Genomic DNA, 24,357 nt, shown 5'->3' on the forward strand with positions numbered 1-24,357 from the left:
GCAACACAAAAATATTTCGTAATATAATTTTATCCTTTCCTCGTTCATATTTCTTTCTGCGCGTTATGGTTATGGCGACAGGTGCGACTTCACTCTCGATTTTGAACTATAGCTGAAAGAAGAGACGCAAAAATTGGGGTGGGTAATGACTCAGGATATTGCAGTGCGTCCCGAGATTTATGTTTTTATACAGTAAATAGATCTGTTTTGTGGAGTTAGCAACCCACCGCTGTTCTCCAGCCGTGATGTATTTGGAAGGCTGCCATGCAGTGAGGGAAAAATGTGACTTCGGTTAGCACGTCTAGTTTGAGGTCAGCGGGGCAGACAGCAGCGGAGAGAGGGGGGTTCAATGCGGATGCTGACATCGTCGGTCTCGAGATACAGAACGAGGCGAAGCGCGCTCGCTTTGCATCTACACTTTGCCTTTGTTCAACTGCTCGTCAGCGCGAGTTGTTTCTGATACAATGACTTTTGCCGGTTGTTTCTGCGGAAATAAAGCAAAAGAACACTAAATATTGTCATTGCAAATGATGTTTTACCAGCTTTTGCGTTTATGACATCGAAGCATAAAAAGATGCTGGGCCTTTTCCTCGATATTATTATATGATCTCTATGTTCGATGTGCATCGCGATGCTCGATATTATTATATGATCTCTATGTTCGATGTGCATCGCGATGCTCGTAAGAGCCATCAATGCAAAGTCCTACTTTTCTCTCCCGCCCGGCTCTGTAAAACCACCGATCTCGTCAAATACCACAAACAAAGTAGGAGCATCAGTTCTTCTGAAAAAGCTCCTTCAATAGATGTAGAAGCCTTGTCTATGTCATACTATTTTCAACCCGATATAAACGCAACGTTATCTTGTAAAACCTCCAACAAGTGAAAAGTGTACGATAGCATCCGTCGTATATTCATTACTTCCATAACATTGTGGCACCTCGTATCCTAATCTTTCCTCGTTCAAATGCTTCTTTTTTTCTTGCATTACGGTTGTTACATCGTCAAATAAAAAAAGACGCAACAGTTATTTAATTACATGCACGAAGCAAATAATCTAAAGACCGTACATTCTGTGGTTTCAGTCCACCTAAGCTAATGAGCCCACCATGTCATGTGTTGAAACAAGTAAAAGTCATTGCCAAAATGATTAGAAAAGAAAGTGAGTCTAACGCGGGTATCTTCCAGCAAACATTCGCGTGCCTTCAATACGATTTCTCAATAAATCGCCAGTGTGCCCCTGGACACACTTTGGGGACCAACACATGTTTACGTCCTTGAGTCAGCGTGTAGTGCTGCACCGCAATAAAATGCAAAGCGAACTCTATAGGCTGGTTCACACTGTTTGTTTTTGCTAGCTTAGGAGGGGGTCACAGAGCCTATATTCTTATCTTTCTCTAGGACAGACGTACAGAGTCATACCGCAACACGCATATGTGGAACACACAGAGCTATCGCTCTCCTGTTGGCGGTACAGTAGCAGACGACACGACGTAGCTCCGTGGTCCATAGAGTTATTACAATAAACGCTAGAGGCTCAGCTGGCGCTAGTGTGCTGTTGAATTTTGAAGCAGACAGCAAGCAGTCAGAAATTGACTTCCGGTAATGCATTTCTATGGGAAAAAGCGAGTGTATTTTCTTTCTGCGCTCGAATATAAAAGGAAACATCATGAATAATTTGTACCTACTAGGCACATTGGAACATTTCTCAGTCACACATACGAAATAATTGGTCAGTTACAATATTTTTATTTGAAATTTGTGGTATGAAAAACGGTGTTAAAACCGCTTCGTACGTGTATTTATGTGCACTGTCGGACACTGTTAGCGCGAACACGGCGTCGACGCTTTCCAGCATGGGGGATATACGTGCCAAACGAACGAACGATATGTGGAAAACCAAGAGAGACGGCAAGAACTACGCAGTAACACTGGATAAGTAACTCCTTGTGCTTGCAGACGATCAAAATAAATTGAAAGCCACGTGATATGGTCTGATTTGCAATAAATATAAGTACTGCTTTATTCTTTCTGCTCATGAATATGTGCGAAGATGCTTGTTCTGTGTTCGAATCACCCGCACGCTCCAAATCTTTGCAAAAAAGGGGAAGCCAGAGGACAGGTGCGCGATAAAAACTGCCCCAACATAGGAAATAATAAGAAAACACACCTTTCATAGCCCACGTACTTTATTCTTTAAGTTTCGAACGTTTTTTTTTAACCACTCGTAAAGATGCACGACGGGGTCATTTTCATATAGTGAGAGGACAGGCATATTAGCAATATATAAGCACTAACGGAATGCTGGCGAACTTTGAACACACTCTACATTCCTTTCGATCGTTATTTTGCTTAGAATCGTCGCTCGTTTTTACATACCTTCCTTGCAACAGAGGTTTGGGCCTGAAATAGAGCGAGGTTTAACATCGTTCAGTAGTAAGGAAAAATGTTGTAACTAAAGCAATTGCACTCTCACACTATCAATAAAGGTACATACTATCCGGTACAACCGAAATGACAAAAGTTATTGATGTTATTTTCCGGCGAAGAGACAAAATTCACGCTCGTTTTCCCATAGGAATACACAGGGAGGCTGGAAATCTATACTCCGTTTCATACTTAGCGTGCAATGCTGCCAAAGCTACTGGCGCGAGCGCGTGGCTTCATCTATGGTTTTGTTTGCGCGAGAACGCGTGCATATTTTTAACGAGATCAAGCCCCATGCTCGCGCCAAAAGCTTCGACAGCGATGCACACTAAGTATGAAACAGAGTATCGAGTGTATGCTGTCTGTCTGCTTCAATTTGCAACCGGAAGTCCCATAGACACTAGCGCCAGCTGAGCCTCTAGCGTTTATTGTAATAACTCTATGCCGTGGTCTATCGAGGGCATGGCTTTTTGCCCTCGCCCACGCACCTCCGTAGGCAAGGGCAGGGGCGTGAGCGTGCAGCCGCGGCCGTTGAAGACTAGGGAAATGGTCTCGAAGAACCGAGAAATGGTATCTGGGGGGGGGGGGGGGGGGGGGGGGGTATATAATAATCACGTGCCGTTAGTATACTCTATAGTCCGTTGCAACCTAAGAACGAAGGGCGAGGGTAAGACGGGCCGGGGAGGAGGAAGCAGACGGAACGCTGGAGAAGAGAGGGGGAAACCTCCTTCTCTCTTTAGCGTTCCGTCTGCTTCCTCCTCCCCGGCCCGTCTTACCCTCGCCCTTCGTTCTTAGGTTGCAACGGAGTATAGTTGCTAAGCCAAATAAATATTTGCAGCTTGTGAGAATATGTTTGCGTGACGATTTACCGTTCGCACTATTGACGGATGTTAGCGAATCCTTCATGTTCGTGGCTCGCAGTTATCGATACCCCTTCAGAGTGAGTTCACCATATATATATATATTGCTTGCAGGGCGTTGTAAAAATCACAAACACGCGAGAAAAAAAAAATCTTATTGAGTACGCGTGATTTTGGGCGTCGCAGCTCTAAAGATGCCCGATAAATGTCGTTCAGCTTGGGGAGAAACCAATCCTTTTTGTTGGAAGTTTGACTAGCGTATGCTCGCAGCTCGTTTCCTGTCTGTTTTGTCTGTACTCCATTTCACCGTAATTTGGCAAACCTCAGTTAGAACTGCTGTGAGGGAATCACAGTCGCGGAGCAAAGCACGTGACAGCTACTTTTAGGAGCAGTTCTATGGCACCTGGAGCGCGTTTCCGACTGGTGTGTTTAGCGTCCTATCCCGCCCACATATTAAAAGCGGTCCCGCAGTGGTAAAAAATGACGTCACAGAAGCCGGAGTGTCGCGCTGTTGCCTGTCGCGGTCTTGGCGATTCATCGTAGAAATGCTGGCGAAAAGCACAAGCGAACGCAAGTGTCGCTGTCGCCATGGCGTCCCAACGAAAAACAATTATGCAATTTTGACGTTTTTGTAATTCGGTAATTTAAATAACTGTATAATTTTTAAGGAAGTGAAGACATCATAATTAAGTAGGAACTTCCATGCTAAAACATGCAGTGCGAAGGGAAGACAACTACTTTTTTTAATGTCCAAAAAAAGAGGCTATGCAGCATCGATCGTACAGTTTTTTCTCGCACATTATGTGATGTTTTCTAACACGAAAGTACCGACGTAAAAACGCTGTAAAAACAACATGAAAAAAAAATTTTTTTTTTGATGTGAACTTAGTCTTGTATTGAAACGAGAAAAAACAGCAAATATTTAATGATTTTTAATGGTAAACGCTTCACTTCTAAGTAGAACTTCAACCAAGTGAAGGTTACGCGTTTTCATGCCCATTTCAACGAAGTTGGGAGAACGATGTATCGCGTCTTGTGAATACAGATGTGGAGCAGCATGTTTATGTTTGAGGCATTGTGCGTAATCGTTGCGCAGTACCTGCCAAAAGAAGATATTATTTGGGCACAGTCTCCGTTTCCGTCTACGTGTGCTACGAATACAGCAACTCTGTTCGTAGAAGAAGTGATGAGGAAATGGCGTGCCCTTGATGATACGATTGTGATTATAAAATACAATTTTTAATGAACCAATAATTGCGACCTGTCCGGTCGCCTGGAACCCCGACAACTACTATCGTTCTCTGGAAAGTTCTTTAGCCATACCTACACCAGTTCCCGAATCCAACACAGCGCTTTTGAATTTTAGCGCTGTAGATAGCTCTACAGTTTTGCAACGTTGGAAAGCATCAGAATGATTCAGAATCACTGCGGAGTTGATATTTGGGAAGATAAGACTGGTATTTGGGAGAAACGGACCGTGGCATTTGAGGACAGGGCAACTGCCGCGGGACGAACGTGCTACAATCGCATACCCTTCCAAGGTCGTCGCTTGGGCAACCGCGTGCGCCCAAAAAACCTTTCTTTTCTTCTTTTTTTTTTTTTTTGGGGGGGGGGGGGGTTGTGGTGTAGGCGCTGATAATCTTCCTCCTTTGTGGCTTTTGACAGACGCACAACGAGACTGGCAGAACAAGCGCATGGTTCATTTCTTTCGACGGAGGCGTTCTGTCTGAGTATGCGAACATGATTTTTTTCCCCTTTTAGTAGTTAGTTGTTCTTGCCTTGACTCGGGTCCCAGTGGGTGCGTTGTCATTGTATGCCCACTGTTTTTTTTTTTTTTTTTTTAGTTTATGGTAGTTTTTGCGCTGATGGGGTATCAAGGTAGACAAAAAGAAAAGAAAAAAAAATTGCCTCAACAAAAAAAAAAAAAAAAAGTTGTTGTTGCGATCAGGAGCGTTTTCAAAGCCCGGAGCACCTCGCCTTCGTTCCCGTGACATGTCGCTCGCTTTCGCGTAGCACCCCTCAATTCTGAAGGCCACGGAGTTTTTCAGGGAGGAGGCGATTTTAGGTGCACGCAGTGTTACCAAAGGTGCAGGAATGAAAGCGTAACCCAAGCACTTGAAGAGAAGGGGAAGACGGAGCTCTCTTTTTATCGGGACTCTTTTTTATGGGTCTCGACGTCGCGATTGTCCTACAATATCAACTTTCATTTATTTCTCGCTCGTGGCTTCCAAGCACTGCGCGCAACTATTGAGATTGAGTATAGTCATAGCTGATGAACACGGTGCATATTCCAACACACAATAGTTTTGCGAAATCAAGGTTTCGCTGAAATGGATAACTCACACGTACAGTTCGACGCGCAATACCTTTCACGTATTGACTTGCGAGAGATGCTCCCAACACGGCTGAGTCTGGTGGTGCTCCAGACCTAACATCTACATTTTGTTGCCTTACCTGTTACTATTTCGCGCGAAATTTGCGCCGTATCGAAATGAAAGCGCATGATGAAAGTGACGCTTGTTTTCCGAAATTTCACGCCAGCTCGTTGTCTTCGCTGGTACCTTGAGCGTTTCCCAGCGATGCAGACCGTTCAACAAGAAAAAAAGCGTACGATGGCATCATTCGATCGTACACTCATTACTTCTATAACACCGAGCCGTCTCGTATCCTTTTGTTTTTCTTTCATGGTACTAATTTCCTTCTGCGCATTACGGCTGTCACGACGCTAAGTCTGGCTGCACCCTCGAATTTGAACTTAGCTTAGATCAGGGACGGAACAGTTCAAATCAGGAAAATATAATTAACACTGTAGCAAAGTAAATCCATCATATCGATCGGAAATACGATTTGACACATTCCATCTGAACACATACTGTGCACAGCGAATGCAGTAGAGAGTCAGCGTGCAAAACGCCGCCACACTAGGCTACCATGACATCTAAGTGATTTTTGCATAGCACCGAGCACGGAAAAGAGAAAACAAATATTCATTCACATAAACGAAGCAAATTTTTTTAAAGCCCGGACACTCCGTACGTCCAACCTAGCTAAGGTTATCAATAGACTCGACCATGTCATTTGTCGAAACAGATAAAAGACGTTGGCAAATATGATTAGACTGAATAAGTGAATCTAACCCACGTATTTTACCAACCGACGGTCGTGCGCCTTCAATACCATTTCCAATTGTCACTGCGCACCTTGGACACACTTTGGGAAGCAATACATATTTACATCGCCGCCCGAGCTCTTCATTGAACGTGTAGTGCTGACCAAAAGAAAATGCTAACCTGACTCTCAATCGCTCGCCGCAAAGGACGATTTCGAAGAGGCGCTACTCTAGGTCACTTAAGATAAAAAAAAACAAAAAAAAACCCAAGCTATGGAAACGAGCGTCGTAAATAAGGGGACCGACATTTTTATTCCTACCTCCGAACAGAAACGAGCGCCACCCACTGCATCACACAGCGCAGAGGCCGGACTCGGCCACCGCGCGTATTATCACTGACGTCCGATGCTATGCACACTGAGCTGACTGACCGGAGACATACGAAGCGCTCGCGAGGGAGGGAGAAACTTCCTCCGCCGGGAGAACACGACACATTTTGGGGATCTATTTCACGCAGCGGATAACGCGGGCCTTTTCACACTTCGATACTGGCACCATCTAGAAGTTTCTCGTTCAACCACGTTACGATCCGCGCGCCATCTGGTGGCTGAAACGGACGAATAAATAGAGGTACCGCGCCCTCTTAATTCAGGGGTGGAACACCAGTGTCCTCATTGTTCCAAGGACACCGATAATATCTGCAACACGGGCCCCGCTGATAAAGGAAGATGTACACGAGAGAGTTGGTCTGACACGGGTAAAAGTTTTGGAAGACTTACTTGGTCTGGAAGTTGCTGAGAATGGCGGTGGTTGGAGCAAATTGTGGGTATTTCCTCGAGGTTGCCTCGTTCGATGGAGATCCAACAACAACTCTCGGTAAAGGCATGTGGATTAAAACTAGTGGACTGGTGACTATCGGAACACGTAACAAAAATTTGTTGACTGAAAAGGAGGAAAGGCTTCGCTAAAGATTTTGTCCTTCGGTGGCTTTGTAACCCTTTTTCCATTCAATCGATTGCGTGCCGGGTTGCAAGTTACCGACCGCCGTTCTAGAATGTAATAGTACCATATAAGATGTTATTTACATTAGGGTAATTAATGCTTTAGGTCATACGTAGGTTCATGTCTTGCATGGTGCTTTGCGGGAGGTGCCCTATATTAGTGGCTTTGAAGGGACATTCGGAAAAAAAATTGGGAGTTCAGTTCTCATAAATATGTTTGCACAGCGAGGTGCCATCTTGGTGCCCATCACAGTTCCACTACTTGCCTATAGTATTCATTATTAAAGGGGCCCTCCGAAGCTTTCTGAGATTGTCTGTTTTTGTTATATTGCGTAGTAGGTGCAAGTTAATATGTATACAAAGTTTTAGACTACAAAACCGTTTATTAAGCAGATGGCAGTAGAAATATATCGGGACTAATTTTTTTTTTGGAAGACTATCCCCATTACCTGCCCATCGCTGAAACTTGACCAATGGAAATGCTGCACCTGCGTTGAATGCAAATATTATTATTGCGACACTTTTTAAGCTTGTTGTAAACTAGAGTTTGATGAAAAACAAACTGATTGTGGTGCGGGAAACATAGTTCGCAATTATCGTTCCAAAACCAGCAAACCATGTTTTCTCCTGGCAAGCTTGTTGCTAGGGGTGATGCGTTGGGGCGTCGGCTCGTCTGCTTCCTGGGGCGTGTGCAGGTGTGCGTTTGTGGAACACGCGCATCGGGGTCGAATCATACGAAATGGCTCCCATGTACACTGTCCGTTTCAGGATTTCAAGCTCCAGAGACGTTAGGTCTGAAAGGTCCATAGCGCGACGGTGCGGTGCGACGACCGACGACTGCCCGCGTGTTCGAGAGATTTCTCCGCGGGTCGGGTGTCGGCCGCGTTGGTGACACGTAGTGACGCCGGAATCCTTCACTTGCTATTGGCTGACACGTAAAGAGAGGCCCCTCCTGTTTTCTAGAGTCATCTCAGAAAGGGGGGCGTGCCGGGGACTTTGATAGCAATTTTAATTGGGAAATCCGCCGTGCATGATCGTAATTTTATGATCTTTAGGATCCTTAGGGCCCGTAGATTGAGTTACCGCCATAAATAGACCACCGCAGAACGCTCCGGAGGGCCTTTTTAAATTTAAATTGATTGAGTTCCAAGAAAAGCCTTCCTAGGGTAGCAACATGTTTATCTGGGGTTTACGGTTGCGGTTGTTTGTGAAGCTTGTGCGTATCAATTATTACCTTACGTCGAGAGTGGCCAGATACAATTTTTTTGGTATACATAAATCTGATATTTCTTTTAATAAGTGAGTAGTGTCCTTATTTTACAAATCCAGGATTGTAGGCATATGTTTACTTACATTGTGTACATATCTTAATATGGGCTCTGTCACTGTACTCATCGCGGATATATTTGGGCGACCTGGGTCACCAGTTTTATGGATCTTAAGAGCATGTAGAAGTGACCTGGGGTGGTCTGTACCGGTTTGATTAGATTATGTTCTTTAGAAGTTATCTCGCCTTTTGCTAAGATATCTTAACCTTGGGGTCATGCGAGTTTTCCCCTTGTAGGCCCCCCCCCCCTGGTCAGAATTAGTTTAAGCGAAAAATGATTAAATCAATGAACGAATTGAAATTCAACTTTCTAACATACTACAATCAGTATGTCCAGTTTGAAATACTAACTCTATTCTCCTGAATGTTTTAATTTGAATTATTGAACTACACTAGCGTTTTTTTGTGCAGCGTAGGATACTTTCCAAAGCAAATGCCAGTCTCCAAGCCAGGGTGTTGAATGCAGGTTTTACAGTAGAAAGCAGTTTCACGTCTTTGCCCTTTGTCTTTCCTGTCACTGCGGACTGCACAGTCTCTGTTCTTGCCTCCATGTAGTTTGTAAATATAGTGGTTTCATTGGTACCCCCAGCTTTGTGATTTTTTTTTTCGCGTAGCGGTTAAGTTTTGTTGATTATCAGTCAGTCAACGACGCGTCGGTGAAAAAACACTGGAAGTGTTCCAGCTCACTTGTGGGTTTAGGCAGCACGGCATGGCAACCTCAGTGCCATCGACGCAGCATGCAAAATGGTTTCAGCATCTTTATTAATCGAGCAACAGTGGCTCACTTTATCATATAAGCACACAACTGCAAAGAGTAGGGCTGGCGCCATGCTGGTGCAAATGAAAACATGAATATGAATACAGAGTGCTGCAATTAACGTTATACAAACAATTATCTGATCCTGGGAGGGCGGAAACTTATGATAGTTCTTGCCCCCGTCATATCTGTGTACTCCAATAACATAGATTCATTAAACAACGGTAATAAATTTTTGGAAGAAAACAAAAATTTTGTTTTCTTCCAAAAGTTTTCGACCAAGCGCATTGGGTAATTAGTACCTAACTGCTCCCTTCTGACTTTCAGATACAGTACTGTTAATACATGGAAGGGTATTTACTGATCACGCCACTGAACTTGCACTGAAGGTAGAATTTCTTCTTGGCTGTTGCCTTGTTTTGCTCCGTTTGTGGGAACTTCACCCACGCTGAACCGAGGCAATGAATGATCACCTCTTTTTCACGTTCAGCAGCACACGACTCACACTGCACTGGTGAACTGCAATGTTTTCGTTGCTTGCCACTGTACCCTGGAACCCGCCAGCGGCATAGAAACGGAGGCCGACGAGCACTTGCAGCTCCACGGTTAGCACGGGAGGCCCCACGCGACGTCGTTGAAGCTTTCCGCGAAGCTCGTCGCAGAGCCAGCAGGCTATGGTCCTATGTGAGGCGGTATATTCCTGAACAAACCTAGCCTCCGACACATTGGTGGTCCCTGAAAACACGCTGCGATTCGGAACGTAACAAAAGCGCCCCGTATGCGAGGGTTGCCACCGTTACGGATTGAGTACAACTCCGGCTGCCTCCTGACTACAACTGGAGTAGGGACAAAGTCGGTTGTCTTGTGCAAGGAAAAGGTCTCTTAAAAGAATAAAACCCTATCAAGTCGGTGCTTGTCCGGGGTCAGAATGAACACCCAATTTGCGGACATCATTCAAGCTGTGCTGAGCAGAACGGATGGCTCGGCACTGCAGCTTGAGCAATCCGCCGCTGAAGTGCGAGAACATCGTTAGCGGCATCCATCAAGTCACAACTGGACGCAACGTCAAGTGTCATGGCCTCCCTCCAAGGAGCCGCTGTGACCGGGACACAAAGGTTTGTCCCGCTTGAACCGCCCAAGTTCGCCAGCTTTGGAGATCTCCAGTTACCGGAGGAATTTCCGGATCGGCTGGAGTTGTTCCGCCTTTTGAACGGTGTTGAGCTGGAGGATCGACCACCCCACTGGTGCCGGCGGCCCTGGAGGGTTGCACTAAACTTTGGCTTCGCTTCGCGTGGAAGTTAGGGAACTGGGCGGCATTCATTGCGGCCTTCCGGAGTAAGTTTGCGTTTTTCAACCTAAAGAAAGGGCTGAAAGGGGAGCTTTGACGGCGAACCCAGCACCCAGAGGAGAACCTCGAACAATTATAGTGATGTTCTTGCGGCATACCATGAGCAGCTCGGAGAAGAGGTCACCGACTCTGACAAGGTGAATCCAGTGTTCCGCCAAATGCACCCACAATTCCAGGACCTGGTGGAGGAGAAAGCGTTCGCCAACTTAAAGAACTAGCCCGAGCTTCAGGTGGCCTCACTGAGAGAGCACGGTGTTGCCTCAGGTACGTGCCTCCACCACCTCCTTCCACTCAGGCGCAACATGTTTTTTTTTTTTTCTTGCTTGGATTTTGTTTCCATTTCATATTTTGAAATTCTTACTCTGCCCGGTGTCTTTCCTATTGCTGAAGCATATTTCCTCTCTGCTTTGTTCTTTTAAAAATATGCACTACTTCCGACCTTCTAGTAAACCTTCTGGGTCGGTGAAACCCTCTCCATTGGTTTTGATTGCTCACGTCATTTCCACACTGTTGACAGTGTTCCGACCCACAACAATGTGCTAGCTTGTATTGCTGATTCATCGGTAGACAACTAAACTACAAAGAGATGGAAGTCTCATCTTTAATTCTTCGTGTTCATCTTGTGCAACGGGGTTGTTGTCGTGCTCAGTGGGCATACGCCTTAGTACACATTGGGAATTCCAAACTCGCTCTGGCAGTGGAGTACCTCGATCCTCGGCTGGAGCTCACAAAAATAGAAGTTCGGAAGCCTTGGCGTCTGGTTGGAGACATACTTCCGATTGAAGGAATCCCCGAGAGAATCAAGAAGTGAAGGCTCCACAAATACGAAAAGACAAAGACCCGTACAAAACATCTGACACTGCATTTGACAGTAGTAGCCATTGGGCCTGTAGGTATGAATAATTTTCAACAGAGTATGTTTTATTTTTCTAAGAATTACGTACGAATAATGAGGTTAAAATTGCCAGCGATGTTTGCGCTTCCAAACTGGGCACTGCTCATGAGCTTCATCTTCTGTTGTATTTTGTGTGTGTGATTCGTGTTGCGCGAGCTTTCGCACGGCAAGAAAGCGAAGAAAAGAGGTTTTGCTTGAAACGAAGGAGCGCACTTCTGTCTGTCTTCCTTGAGGTTGTCCGTATTAATTCTATCGCATAACATCCTCCCTTGCAGTAAGGGCAAATTGAGTTTCTTTGGTCTACCCTCACGGAGGTCTGGCCGTCTAGCCTGCATCTGACTCCACGAGCTAGCGTCGGGTATCCTCGGTGCGTGCCGGCCTCCTACGCGGCTCGGGAGACCGTGTTGTTGCTGGAAGCCTCTGCATAATTGTACGACGTTTATATTCATTTCTTTTCATGCATTTTTAGCACTTGTAGCAATGTCATTGGACATCTTTTTATTCATCTCTATTGCATGTTACATATTCGTGAAATTAATAACTTGTGAGAGCATTATTCCGGAGAGGCTGGTTATAAATGTTACCGGAATTCCCCTTTCACGACAGTCATTAACAGTTTTTCTTGTGTGCACCACAAGAACTGTAGATAACAGGCCCCAGGCAAATAAATATTGCCTCCATCACACATGTTTCTGCTCTACGAGTGCAATGGCCTCACGCCAGCAAAATAGTGCTGCCGAAAGACGCACTTACTTTTTTAATGCAGGAATGTAAGAATGCTAAGTTAGCCGCCTCGGCTCCGAGGCATAGTGCCAGCCTATGGATCCCCAGTTTGCGGGTTTGATTCCCTGTCACGTTTATTGCTGCTTACTCTGAGCTTGAATCTTCATACTGCAAGCTGCAGCACACGGTGAGGGAAAATGTATATAGTTGGGTAGTGGCAATCACACGTAGAAGGCCCAAATGAATACATATATCTCTACTATCACAGATATCTTCACATAATGCATAAATGAGCACGAATTGCTAACACTTGCAGTACACATTCTGACCGTGGCTCCATTATTGCCATGATCACTTCCCACTGTGAGCACTTTATTAACGGGATGTCGGAAAAACCAGCACCGCTTTTTGATTAGGTTTTGATCATCCTTTTTATGTTTCCATAAACTTTCTAAAAGTTTCTACATTTTTGTTGGACGTTGAATACTGAAAAAACAAACCAAAAAAACATTCACACAATGTTGCTGATTACAAGGAGGCATATAATTTTTGTAGTGATGCCCAACCTGTTTGTAACCGGATCATGGCAAATTAATTTATGGCCTGTGCAGTAGTTTCAAGTTTTATAAACACGTTATGCTAACAGAAATGGTTTTATGCACCCCTGCATGCTGGGAAATAAATACTGATGAAAATATATTTCTAATACAGGGTAGTTTCGAAGGCGAGTTGGCCTTTGAATGGACTGCATAAAATGGTTTCTTAAAAAATCCCAATGTAAATTAGCATGGAGATGTGCTTTTCTAGATGAAATGATGAAAAGACTACTTCACCTCAGTAAAAAATAACACAAAAACTGTGTTTTTCCTATACTTCACGTGTAAACATGCAATAACGTTTTGGGCCTCTGTTGCTTTTATTCTGGCAAAATGAAGTGAATAATAAACAGGCCAGTTTCATTTGCTTTTCATTCCACACATTTTGGACTCCTAATAAATGCCACTATGGCCCTGAATAATATTTGGCGGTTGCAGGGGAGAAAGACTGAATGTTATTTTACATTAGAAAAAACGCTGCTCTTGGGCTTCTCTGTACTAAATTTCAGAGTGATGGGTTAAGAGGCCAATATGTGCGGTCCCGATGGTGGGTGGTTTCGCCTTCAGGAACACCCGGTAGACCGCGGGATGACAGGCCTTCTGAATAGCTGCGCCATAAATGCAATTAAAAAAAAATAAGACTTCCAGTTAAACAGACAACATACATGGCACTCTTCTTTAGCGGTGACGAGAAGCACCAGTAGTGCAAAACTTGTCGCAATATTGGCCTGGGTACCTCGGAAACGTAAAATAAAAACAGTGGCATCACTACGTCGAGCACCCGCATAAGCACGGCGAAGTGCATACCTGTCATGGTGAAAATTGCAGCGATAGCCTTCCACGCCTGCTCCTTGTTGTCACGATCTTTGTGATCAGGATCCAGCTTATCGTGCAGGTAAGGGTACTGTTTGAATGCGGTGATTAGAGCCTCTAGCAAGAACTCTGCCTCTTGTCGCGAACATGCTCGTACTTCTCGACGCCACTGACAAACTCTCCCGCGTTTCCCGCAGAACGATATGCCGGATGTAAGCAGACCAATGCGTCACTTCCAAGGCTCCGCTGATTGGCTCAGTCGCTCCGCGACTAGATCGCGTCGCAAAAAAGTTGGGTCAGCTGGCGACTGCTCAAAACACGTCGCTTTTTTTCTGCGATGGTCGCTTTTGCGATGAAAGATATCATGCGACTGCTCCACATCGCTGTAGTAATGTAGAGTTGGGCGAATTGGTATAGATTGAACATACTCACAGTCGCCCACAAAAGGACAGTAGCAGTGAAGAGGAACATGTCTTTGTGTTCTTCTCTGTGCCTGTCCTTTTGTGCACAATTGTGACTATGTGCAATCCGCATCGCCGACCTGCTTCGACGGTGCGTGGAGGAGGAGGAGGACGAAAAACTTTATTGCCAAAAGAGACTTGTTCTAGCTGTGCCCTATTGTAGGGCTCCAGTGCTCTCTGCTGCGAGTCTTGCCCGCTCCACCAGCCGTTGCTGACTTTGAGCCGATGAGACGAGCAGCGCAGTTTCCCAGGTCTTGTGTGAAGTGTTGGGATGGGGGGAGGGAGGTGTTGAGTTGACAGGCCCACAAAACGTGGAAGAGTGACGGAGACTGTGCACAGTGCGGGCACCTGTTCGGGTATCTGTCTGCACAAAATGTATGTAGATTAGCTAAGTGTATCTATGTGTCTGTCTGTATCTGACTCCGGGCTGAGGCCTCCTCTCAAGTCAGGGATCGGTCGGGTGGAGGGAACAACTCCCTCCGGCCGCAGAAGTGTGCTAGAATTCCGGAAAACTGGTTCAGGACTGGGTGCGGTCTGTCTTCGCATGACGGCGCCCAAAGGAGGCAGGCTTGGACTACGGCGAGTGCTTGCAGGTTTCCATCGACAGACTTGTGGCTGGGGGTCCAGACCAGTTCTGCGTTGGATATTTTAAGGCTCTTCCTCATGATGCAGAAGGCCTGGGGGGGGAACTCTTCTTTTTTGCGAAATTGTGTAATGGCCGCTTGCGAGTTAAAAAGGATGTTCACATGGTTTGTTTTTGTGGGGGAGATGATGGCCAGGGCGATCCCAACCACCTCCACCACCACCGGTTGGATGGTGCAGACTGAGGCCATAACGACTGTCGAAGTCGCTGTCGATCCCACTCACCACCACAGCGGTTTGGCCAGTGTAAAGTGTCGCACCCGTGCATAGGACATCGTCCTGTTTGCCGTAAGTCCATCGCAGTACCTTGGCCCAAGTTGCCGGTGACCCAAGTGCAGGAATGGGCCCATATTGCGCCACCTGGATCTTGTCCCGCAGGGCCAGTGGCAAATGAATCGTCTCGCGTTGTGATGCGGGGATGGGCATGTTGAGCGAGCTCAGGACGTGCCGCCCGGTCGGGGTGAGGGCCAGGCGCTCCCGCTGACTGACCAGGTGCACGTCGACGAGTTCCTGAAAGGTGTTGCTCACGCCCAGCCGCAGGAGCTTGGCGTTCGCGTGTACGGCGGCACTTCCAGTGCCAGCTTGTATGTTTTGCGCTTAATCACGTCCATCTTGCCCTTGCGCCTCAACAGCATGGTGAGATACAGAGTCACGTTGGTGGTGTGGTTCACGACGAGTGCCTGGGTCAGCCGGATCAGGTCCGATTCCTTGAGTCCCTGTCTGCGACTTGTTATCCTTCTCATCATGCGCATGACTTGTGTGGTTATCTTGATGAGCCGGTCCACGGTATACTTGACTCCACCATTCCGCTGGCGGTGAAGGCCCAGGATCCGGATCCGCTCCACCAAAAGCATGGGTGTACCATCCTTGTATGTGAGGCAGATGTCTGCCTCCCCTGCTCTTCGGGGTTGGCTTGCCAGTGCAGACAAGTAACAGCTCGGACTTCTCAAGGGCTGTAACAGGCTTGAGCTGAGCTAGTTGGTTGCTGGCCTCGAGGTAGTTCTGCACCGTCTCGATGGCCTCTTGAAGGGAGTCTTGCTTCTCACCGTCCGATCCCAATGTAGTCCAAATCGTCAGGTTGTTCGCATAGAGGGTGTGTTTGTTCCGAGGAATCCATTCCAGTAGAGGAGGTAGCTTGCGGATAGCCAGGTTGAACAAGATGGGTGACAGGACCAAGCCTTGCAGGATGCCCTTGCTCGGGACCAGGATGGTGCTCGTGTGGATGAACTTGACGCCGATGGTGGCCAGTCAGTCGCTCAGGAAATCCCACACATAGTTGTACATCCGGGGGCCGCACCCAGTCGAGGCCAGGTTCCCCAACAGCAGCGTGTGGCTGACTTTGGAGGCGCACTTGATATTCAAGGCCAGGATGGCCTGTGTCGTCGTACGGGAGATTCTGTCAATGTCCTCTTTTCTCTGGAGCAGGACACTTTGCGTGGATAGGTGTGACCGGAACCCGAACATGGCGTTGGACTGCAACGACAATACTGAAGTCTTGCATGCCACCGTCACTAACATATTTTAGTAGTCTCATTGGCTGGCATATTTAGGCATTGATGAAGCAAGGAAGGATTGTCAGTGAGTGGACGAGAAACAAGGGTCAAAATATGGCTGACTTGACATTCTTCACAATAGCTGAATGACCACCATCTTTTGGAATGGGTTTCTGGATGTCAGCAGCCCATCTGGGACCTTGAAGTGACGAATGATGTCAGAAAGTTTGTCACTTGTACACTGACTTTTGTTTGACCTAGTCTGCTTAGCGAACTAAACAAAAATACATACATGTTAGTCATTGTTTGCTTCCATTTCAATTTCATAGGGCACTCATTAGCTAGGGTTGGACAGTGTTGAACTTCCAAATTTTTAGCTCGATATGTCTGGTTCGAAGATACACTGCACGACACGTTTTGCACAAAGGCGGCAACGGTACTTCTGTGGCAATTCACTCTTACTGGTTAGTATGAAACGACAAATTTGTGCTGTCCGAGTTAATTTACTGTATTACCCGTAACAACCATTACAATTTTATTCCTCCCTCCCCCCCCCCCCCCCCCCCGAAAGAAAACAAACAAAAAAGGTCACATCTTTGTGGCAAGTTTCGAGCTCTGCTCCTTTCTAGTGCCACGATTACAACCGTGGATTGTTACTGCTATACCAGATACAATATTTGACTGCACTGTGTCTCATCTAAGTGCGAACAATGCGAAAATTACAAAGGCGAGAATGTGACCAGCACTTGCACTGCATGAACGCACATGCACGGCAGCTATGGTCAAAGCTCGGGATTCGCACATGTGGATTTAACTTCGATCGCATTTAAAATGAAACAGGCTATAGCTTATACAGCGTCCGTGCAGTTTCGAGTCGAAATGAAAGAGTATCAATTTTTAATATCAGCTGCGAAGATGGGATTCGGAGGATCGCGAAAATGTTACCTTTTCAGCTGTTTTTCCAGTAATAGTCTGTCGACTCTGCGGCGCAAGATTTATAAAAACCTGATAGCAGGCAAAATTTGTTGTGTATGTAAAGGAAGCACAAGATAAAAGGCAACTTACCGGCACAATCAGATGGGGGGTCTCGTAGCGACTGGCGCAACTGGCGTTTCAATCGCGAGGCTGGGCAAGCGCCTTCTTTTTGATGCTCTTCGTCTTTATCTTGGAGTCTTCGAAATGCCTCGAGCAGACGACGGAGGAGTCGTGAAGGGGTACAAAGGTGCTTGATCTTGCGAACTCTGCAAATTTTAACGTGGCTACACTAAACAAAAGACTCACGGTTGCCGCTAAGGCATGGCTGCCATTACTGATGCCAATGTTTGTTTATCCACAGCCTCCCTTCCGACATATGCGAGGGCGGAGTTTAGTCAAAATCGTCGGCAGCCTCCTTTCTCATGCTTACACTTTAGTGCACAAGAACAGACACACCTCAAAAGTTCACTCACACAAAGAAAGAACACTCACACTGCGCTGACTGTCTACTGTGGTTTGTATTGTGCTTCATCTTCATCTTTTTTAGAGCGCAGCTCTTGGCGCCCGTTTCCGGCTTGAGCGGCGTCGGCGTCGCCGTCGCTGTCGGCGTAATTGCGCGGTGCATTATGGATAAGTTTCCCCGCTAAATCTAGCGGAAAAATTTCCCCGCTAAATCTAGCGGAAAAATTTCCCCGCTAAATCTAGCGGAAAAAATTTCCCTGCTAAATCTAGCGGAAAAATTTCCCCGCTAAATCTAGCGGAAAAAATTTCCCTGCTAAATCTAGCGGAAAAATTTCCCCGCTAAATCTACCGGAAAAATTTCCCCGCTAAATCTACCGGAAAAAATTCCCCGTTAAATCTAGCAGAAAATTTTCCTCGCTAAATCTAGCGGAAAAATTCCCCCGCTCGCGGAAAAATTTCCCCGCTTAATCTAGTGGAAAAATTTTCCCGTTAAATCTGGCAGAAAAATTTCTCTGGTGGCACCTGACCCCCTTAAATCCCGTGACCCCCCCCCCCCCCGAGGTCACGTGACCCTCACGTGATTTTGGAAAGGGGGTCACGTGACCTTTGTGGCCTTGGCTCCTCCTCCTCAAGAGCTGCGCTCTAATTCGGCGTAAACGACTTTCATTTTTTACTCTTATTTATAAAGAACTAATTCAAGGTGCAGCTGATGTAACTATGCAACTTTCCTAAATGGTCGAGATCTTTTTTTGATCAAGCTATGGAGGGGGTACTAACACAAGCTATCTAGCGTGGCAATGTTCGCGGTTTCTATGATTTCTCACGTAAGTTTGTTATTGCTCCTGCCCAGTACGGTGCAGTATGCCAGAAGTGGAGAACACCCGTAATCTCGGCAATGAATGCCTAAATGACCTCAGTCGGCCTTGGTGGTGTTAGTGTATTCCCAAAGTCTGTCTTTGAGGCATTGTCCTGTTTGTCCAATAAAGCGCTTTCCAGAGGAAAGGGAAATAAATAAATCACTCCCTCTGTGCAAGGAACAATCTTAGCTTGGTGTTTCTTGGCGTGAAGTTTTTACCTTGTAGGAGCAGGCCTTTCAAATTCTGCGCAATGATTGCCACTCCAGAAAAGTATGGATGAAGTCCGTTCGCCGCCAGAAATTGACGAGACGGGAACGCCGTAAACTTATGGACAGGAAGGCCACCTTGCCTGGCTTCCGGCAGTAGCCCTTGACTGTTTTGTTGAATTTTTGAGTCTCGTTATTAAACCAGTGTACGAAGCGGTCATTGGGCTGTTCCAGACGGTGGTTCGTGTACCGCGGCAGCACGAGGGATACGACCAGGCTGTGATTTGGGAAAAAAAATGTGAGTGCAATACTGGAAATGTACTACAATGTTCAATAGTGGCAACGCCTCATTGGTTTCAGTTTGAAACACAAACTCGCAACTGCATGCTCCATGTAAACCACATACTTAGCAGAAACTTGCCAACTGTACAGAAAAATGAAAAAAAAAAAACGTAGATCCGGACCCGTTGATTTTTGCAATCGATCCACATCCATACCCGATCCGCAATCCGCCAAATCTGAGTAAATTTATTTGCATCGAAGAGTTGATTGGGAATATCTGCGAAATGGTCCGCGTGTATCCGCAGATGAGCAGATCTCTACTCATCTACCACAGTGCCTTTTCCGGCGATGCAATCAACCCAATAAAATACATTTGGTAAACAGCATTATGTCACACACCAAGATGAAAAGAATCGCCGATCCCGGAGCTACACTCATATATGAAAATGCGAGGGTCACCAAAAAGTTTTGAGATGTGGCAATCAAAAAAGGTGGAAGCAGAAAGCATGAATGGCACCACGGGGCCTCAAAGGGAAGGGGGGTATGAATATTAATGTGTAATAGAATACTTGGAATTGTGCATGTTAACAATAAAGACATATCAAATACCATAGCTAGATGAATAATTGCTCCCAAGTACAACACAAATGTGCTCCATCCGCTTACTTTGGTGCTTTATTTAAGAAAGCTATCATGGCCACAGTCAGCTCTTCCTGTGCCTTCGCAGTACGTTCCTGTGGCTTTAAAGCGCGTTCTTATGCTTGCAATACAAGCTCTTTCTGAACGAGCTCCCGCTCCCGGAGCTCGAATTCCTTCGCCCGAGCGGCTTCAAAGCTCAAACAGGAGCTTCTGCTCCTCAATTGCTGCCCTAATGAGGGCAGTATTTGGGTGCTGAGCCTTTTTTTTCGGAGGCGCCCTCGCTGGCACGGACATGCTGTTGCTTGCAGAGGTGCTTGCAGCGCAGCTGGTGCTCGTGGTGCTCGCCTTCCTTGAGTTTGCAGCCAAGCTCTCTCCTCTGTGCCCGCTCAAGTCCGGTGCCTCGAAGCAGACTCCGGCGGCTGCGACATCATGTGGGTCGTCTACCACGTCCATAGGGGGCTCCTGGAACATCTCGCCATCCTCTACATCTCCATCCTGCAAGCCTGTAAGCAACTGAGAAAATTTTCATACAATCAGATATTCATATTAAACCGCAATTCAGGTATTATAATCCATCTCACGACAACTTGGCAAACTGTGGAAGCTACAACCCTCGTGATTCCACAAGTGCATCGGTGTGAGGCATGTGACATCATTGAACAGATGTACCATCACTTCCGGACGCATGGGCACGAGGAATCTGCTGTCGTCTTTGGCCCATCCACCAACTGCTCGCTGAAGAACTACCTGGCCACCACCTTTGGTCAGAAGTCTACCAATTACAGCACTGGTTTTGCCTATATTCTGTTTCACGATAACTTAGCAAACTGTGGAGGCTACGGCTCCTGCGACCCAAAAACAGCGTTGGAGCGAGGCATGTGACACTATGTCATGGGAGCGTTCGTGTCACTGCGCCAAAATCAAGACCTGGAGGAATTGGCTGTCATCTGCTGATCAGAAGTCGTCTGCTGCGAAACCGAACCAACTTCAGATGAACATTCACCGGCGCAACATTGCCGTCCGCTTGAGTAGTGAGCTCTTCGGGAACAGTTTATGAGACAATTGTACGTTCAGTTTACTAGTGAATCTGTGGCGGGTGCTAATGCCCAGGCACAGTGCGATGTTTGAGCAGAAGCGGTGGATTACACGGCTGCAATCGTTCACATATCGTTCAAAAGCCATATTGTTCCCGGGAAAGGGTTAATCCGTATTAAGTATCATTGAAAAAAAAGTAGCATGTCTTCATCTTTCATGTCATGTAGTGTGGCAGACAGAAGGGTCTGACTGCAACACTACTAAGAGTAAAAGAAGCCTAGAACAACTTTTTGTCACGGACAATGCTGTTGTTGCGGTGGTAACGAGGCTTAGCTCCGTGGCCTCGATTATGGAATGTTGTGACGTGCCTTGCTCCAACACTCTTATTGGGTCGCAGAAGCTGCAGCCTCTACAGTTCGCCAAGTTATTGTGAAACGGTGTATAGAGCTGCTTTATACAGCAGTTTTAGCTCCCAAAGAAAAAACACTAGGACTAACTTACTCGACAAATGAGAGACTTGCAGTCGCCTGCTCCACTTTCGGTATTGTCGCCATTGCATTGCCGATGGCCCGTCTAGGAACCTCCAACGAGGGCACGTAAAGGACAGTAGCTACCCTTTGGAAGCGCTAGTGTAGCCTCTGAGGTATTTCCTCTTCTATTTGATGAAGGACAAGTCCTAGTTCATGCAGAATCGCTGGATCTCTGACAGGTAGGTCGGAAGCAGACGACTTGCTTTTCATATAAGAGCTTGCCGATCTGTTTGTAAACACAAGTTGGTGTATGTAGGAACCGTTGAATATCTAATGATACAGAAACCTTGTTATGAAAGATTGATATCACCAGCTGATCTGCACTACTGCAGGCGTAGCACGGTCCAAGCAGCTCTCTATGACCAGGCTGGTGTTGTTAATCGGCAGCGACCCCATAAACCTATGGATGGCAAAAAAGTAGGCCCAGGTCTGCTTTCCGGATCCCGTGGTGGTGCCTTCCCGTGCATGTTTTTTAAAAATTAAGGCAGCTGTGTCACATTCATGTAGCTCTGTAAATGTACATGCAACACTCACAAAACCTAATAAACAGAAATCGCTTTCCAAACCACCTTCAGATTGAAGATCGTCACACATATGATGCTACCTGTTTTACATGGATTGCATGTGACGTCATGGCATTGTGCAGGTGGCCAGTTCTACTTATTATTGCCGAGAAAAACAACCTCAGTGGGGTGGAACATACGCTGCAGAAGGGACACACACATACCAGCTGCCACAATGGCAAGTGGTATGATGTCAGTGATAACCGTGTATACAGTGCCTGCACATAAAAATCGGCATGTTTTACTCTAATCGTATCGCAATGTCAGGTTAGGCCCTCTGTGGCATTTCGTGTTGTTTTTGCTTACAGCTTACAAATACATATAAAATAGTTGGAGTCGAAGGGATTGATGGCTGTTTGAAGGAAACTCAAAAATCTGTTTCCGAACGTGTCAAACTAAGACCATAAAAGGTTAATGTGGCACAGCTGCATTGTTACTTCATGAATCCACAGATTTTCATTTTGTCATTGTTTTTGTTTTACCTTTCTAAACAACTCACAATATATTATCTGATACCTGTCTACGAGAGCATTATGGTCTAAGATGGTCCTGGTGTGATAATGAATTCCAATCGTACATCTTAATTAGCTGACTAATTATTTTATTGCCTAAGAACTATTTTGAATTAACAGGCAGCTAGGGTGGGAAGGAGCGGATGATGGTTGAACAAAACAGCTGAGTCCTTCAATATGCTACTCGTTGCAAAACTTCGTCTAAAGTTTTGTACAGGGTCAACAGCTGCTCTCAGGGGCATACTGTTCCAGAAGGGGTATTTTTGCTCAGTCACCCCACTCTCAGTGAGCCACCCCCAATTCACAATGACAAGTAGTTTCCTAAAAACAATTTCTCGTACACTGACATTTTGTTATGTTAGTAATTGAACTGTTTTCATTATTTTTTAAATGAAACAATTCAAGTGTGCCTGGTCAGCCTAAATTTCCGTGGGAAATCCAATCCGCGCAAAAACAGTCAACAGAACTAAGTTTCTTCAGAGTAATTGCTTTCGGAAATCGCTTCCGGGATTTTTTGTCCTGCTTTGGCCCCCTTGGGCCTTTTATATTGCGAGCCGTTTCCTTGTTGGAAGGGCTTACGCACAGCGCAAACGCTCCGGCTGGGTTTACTTCTCCGCTCAGCTTTCTATGCATTGTGTACTCTTTGGCTAGCTCAGCGGCCTTTTCGACAGAGTCGACTTCCACCCTGTCCTGCACCCAGAGCTTGTTTGACTGCGGAATGCTGCGAAAGAACTGTTCGAGGCACACACACACTTGAGTACCTTGTCTCGGCTTTTATACACTTCCGTCATCTTCAACCATTCTATCAGATTGGTTTTAAGTTTGTACGCGAATTCCGAGTAGCCCTCGCTGCTCTTTTTCGGTGCGTTTCTAAACCTCTGACGGAACGCTTCGGCAGAAAGGCGGTACCGTTTCAAAAGGCTGGACTTCACTTTGTCGTAGTCGTCCGCGTCTTTCGCAATAGGGTGCGCGACAACCTCTGCAGCCTCACAGGGAAACAAGGTTAAAAGCCGTTGCGGCCACGTTTCTGGGGCAAAGCTCACCTTTTTTCATCTCCTCTCAAAGTTAACTAAGAATGGGCCCACGTCTTCCCCAACTTTATACGCCTGCCGGAGCTTCTTCATTTGATATGACTCGGTCTCGCTTGCTCGTCCCGAAGCCCCAACTCTACTGTTGTGCAAGTTGAATCGCTGTTGTTCAATTTCTAGCTCTAGCCTTTTGAGCATTCGTTTCTCTCTCGCTGCAGCTCTCTTTTGTTCTCTTGCTCTCTCTCGCTTTTATTGTTCTGAGGCAGTTCCCATGGAATTCTAATTTCCTCTGCTTCTGTACGACGATTGGTGTCTTCTACTTTGGCGTCTTCTACTTATGACATTGTTTATCTTGTCACGAAGCACAGAAAACAATTGTCACAAAGGAAAGAAAACAAACAATTGAAAACAACGTAAATGGGGGCCTTGTAGAAAGATAGCAAGTTGTGTGAATACCTGTTCGATAAAAGGTAACTCTTTCATAAACCTTGTCATTCCAACATAAATATAAATGCATCATAAACCTGCTATCATCTACAAAACTTTTATGATGGGGAGTTTAGTGGCGCCATCTATCCTAGGTCCACAAAAACGTCTGCTCTACCTGCTACTGCGAACAGCTGTCAGAAGCCGGAGGGGGACGGGGGCAGAGCCGGACGGGGATGGCCGGACCCGGATGAGACTTTCCTTCTTTCACCATATTGTTCGCACTGCGTCAGCACGTGATCACGCGGTCGTGAGCGGATGAGTTCTTGCTGCTCACTGATGGCTGTGGAGAGAGCTTCACCAGAACCCCCATTGATGTCACAGCGCACGT

General features: G+C 46.2%; 1 pseudogene; it reads right to left on the reverse strand.

Annotated features, from left to right (window-relative positions):
* Nucleotides 1-19,895: 19,895 nt before the first annotated feature.
* LOC120840508 lies at nucleotides 19,896-23,565 on the reverse strand (annotated as a pseudogene).
* Nucleotides 23,566-24,357: the final 792 nt, after the last annotated feature.

The sequence above is a fragment of the Ixodes scapularis genome, unplaced genomic scaffold (assembly GCF_016920785.2).
Source record: "Ixodes scapularis isolate PalLabHiFi unplaced genomic scaffold, ASM1692078v2 PGA_scaffold4__175_contigs__length_147842914, whole genome shotgun sequence".
Lineage (NCBI taxonomy): Eukaryota > Metazoa > Arthropoda > Arachnida > Ixodida > Ixodidae > Ixodes > Ixodes scapularis.